Consider the following 3,334-nt stretch of genomic DNA (forward strand, 5'->3'; position numbering starts at 1 on the left):
TATCACTTTGCGGCCTCACGCACGGTATTCCCACGGGTGTCGCCTTACCTTTGCCCGGGACCGTTTGCGTCTTTTGGCACACGTATATGATAGTGTCGCTAGCATCCATATGGTAAGGAGCCCGGGCTGACATGGCTAGTCATAAACCCAAAGTGGCACAAACTTACAGGGACAGGCATCCATGACCCAGCATCGAACGTGTCGGTCATCAGCGAGTGAATCCAGGCTGTAGCACTGGGCTAGCAGGACTCCGGTGAACCGGGCTGTAGCGGGCTAATAGGACTCCGGTATTCATCGCGTGACATTTCCCCGAAGGGACAGACACAGGAACGAAGAAGGACACATGCCGGCCAGCCTAAGTGTTCCGGAGCAGTAGCAGGCTACCATGGCTCGGTGGAAACACTAGGAGACATTTCCCGGTAAGAGAGGCTACTAAAGATAAACAACTAGATAGTCAGATCCCACACATACCAAGCATTTCAATAACACACACACAATATGCTCGATATGTGCAATACAACATGGCATCACAAAATGACTCTACGACTCAGTAGTTTATACAATAGGCTCCGAGGAGCGAGATATTACAACATGAGTCTCATGACCCAACAATCAGAGCATACAAGTCAAAGCACATGCGGAAGCTTAACATGTCTGAGTACAGACAACTATAAATGAAAAAGGCTGAGAAGCCTGACTATCTATCAGATCCTGCCGAGGGCACAAGATCGTAGCTGAGGTAACAAGCTAAACGTCGAAGACCACGCGGAATTACTAGTGAGACTGAAGTCTCTCTGCAAAAACATAAAATAGGCAAACGTGAGTACAAATGTACCCAGCAAGACTTACATCAGAACTATCTACATATGCATCATTATCAACAAAGGGGTGGTGGAGTTTAACTGCAGCAAGCCAGCTTTGACTCGGTGGCTAACCTGAACTACGACTGCAATTAACTCTTTTGAGGTGGCGCACACGAGTCCACATATTCACCATATCAATACACCACTATGGATCCGCTCCCGTCTCCCTACGAGAACGCCATCCATAGCACTCACGCTTATCTTGCGTGTTTTAGAGTATCCACTTTCACTTGTCTATGAACTGTACAAGGGGTCCAAGTTTCCATATCCGAGGAATCCGGCTATTCGAATAGATGATGTTAACCCTGCAGGGGTGTACTTCTTCACACACGCTTTCGCCACTTATCGCCCTGTACACGTCATGTACCTCGGCAACCTTCAAGCGGAAGCTAGGCGAGGGAGTCGGCCACGACCTGACTAACCGAACAAGTCTCTAGTCCAGGTTTATCGCCTATTCGGGTTCCATCCGCAAGGAGATCCGGCCGGGGTGTCGCTTACGGCCCCAAACGATGTGTGCAGTGTTCCCAAGCCCACCAACCGGGTGCCACTTGGTACACCGGGCCACTGTGCCTAGTCTGTCCCAAGCCCACCTGTACCGGGTGCCACTTGGTAGACTACTAACACTACCTACAAACACCAGAAACTAGTTGCAACTCCTGGACAGAGATCATGTTGATTAATAAGTCGAGAGAGCTTGGAGCGCCCGGAGCCCAATGTGTGGTAGTAACTGATCATGGATCACAAACACAGAACTCAGTTCCTGAGGACGGCTGCAATGAGACAACCCACCATGTACTCCTACATGGCCTCTCACTGCTACCTTTACCAAATCGTGTTCACACACTTAGCTCACACACATTGGGACATGTTCACACGCCTCTGATTCATCCCCGATGAATCAGACCTGACTCAACTCTAAGCAGTAGCAGGCATGACAAACAAGCATGAATGAGTAGGCACATCAGGGCTCAAACAACTCCTACTCATGCTAGTGGGTTTCATCTATTTACTGTGGCAATGACAGGTCATGCAAAGGATAAAGGGTTCAGCTACCGCAGCAAGTATCAAATAAGTCGTTGTTGTCCTAATGCAGTAAAAGAGAGCAGGAGCGAGAGAGTGGGATTTTATCGGAATGAACAAGGGGGTTTTGCTTGCCTGGCACTTCTGAAGATAATATAGCTCTTCATCGGTGTCATCGATCACATCGTCGGTACACGTCTATCGAGAGGGGACAAATACCGGCAACACAGAAGGGAACACAATCAATGCAATGCACAATATGATGCATGATCATGACATGACAAAATGAATGTGTTTTGGGCTAATGCAACTAGCAACAGATTAAATGAAGTTGGTTTGAATACAAGATTCAAATTCAAACTCCATATGTGATTATTCAAATGCCATTTAATTGATTTGTGCTAAACAGCATCCATAAGTTGTTCTAACATGCATGAAAATGGTACAGATTGATTCCTTGAATTTTTCTGATAATTTTTCATATATAAATTATTTAATTTGGAGTTACGGTTAATTTTCTATGATTTATTGAAGTTTTAGCTATTTCTGGAATTTCCTGATTATTATAAAATAAACTAAATTCCAGAAAAGGAATATGGCGTCAGCATGACCTCACCCTGACGTCATCAGGTCAACAGGGCGGTCCAGGTCAAACCTGACGTGTGGGGTCCACACGTCAGTGACACGGGTTAAACAGGGGGGTTTAGTTTAGTTTAATTAAAGATTAGGGCACTAGGGCCCACATGTCAGTGTCAGCAGGGGGTAATTAGTTTAACTAATCCGATTAGTGCTAATCCTAATTTAGTTAGTGGCCAGAGGCCCACACGTCAGTGACACAGGGTCAAACTGGGCCCAGCAAGTCAACTGTCAACGGGGTCAACCCCACCGGCGACTTGACGCCGGCGAGGCCAACCGCGGCGGCGAGCCTCGGGTTTGCATCTCCGGCGACCAAACGGCCGGCGGAGGGCATCTACGTGACGCTGGTGGACTCGCGCGTCGAGTGGTGCAGGCGTTGGGTGCGGGGGTGGCCGGAGTTGTCGCCGGCGTCGACCTTGGCGGTCGCCGGAGCTCGGGTGAGCTCGGGGTCGACGCTACGGTGGCCGGGGAGACTCGTGCGGGGCACCTATGTGTTCTACGTGGCGCGGGAAGGGAGTTGAGCACGACGGTCGGACCGCTAGGTGGCCTGAGACTCGTCGGCGGCGGTCACAGGCGGCGGCGCGTACGGGCGAGCAAGGGGTGGCGGCTACGGCGCACGAGAGCGAGAACAGAGAGGGGGAAAAGGTTCGGTGGCTCACGGCGGTTGCAGCAGACGTCGAAGCGGGCTCGGGGAAGGCCGGACGGTGACGAGTCGACGATGGGGATCCGCGGCGGCCGGCGATGAAGAAGAGACCGGTGACGGTGTTTTGAGGCGTCCGGCGTCGAGTGAGTCGACGGGGAGGACGAGGGCGTTG

The sequence above is a fragment of the Triticum aestivum genome, chromosome 3B (genome assembly GCF_018294505.1).
Source record: "Triticum aestivum cultivar Chinese Spring chromosome 3B, IWGSC CS RefSeq v2.1, whole genome shotgun sequence".
Classification (NCBI taxonomy): domain Eukaryota; kingdom Viridiplantae; phylum Streptophyta; class Magnoliopsida; order Poales; family Poaceae; genus Triticum; species Triticum aestivum.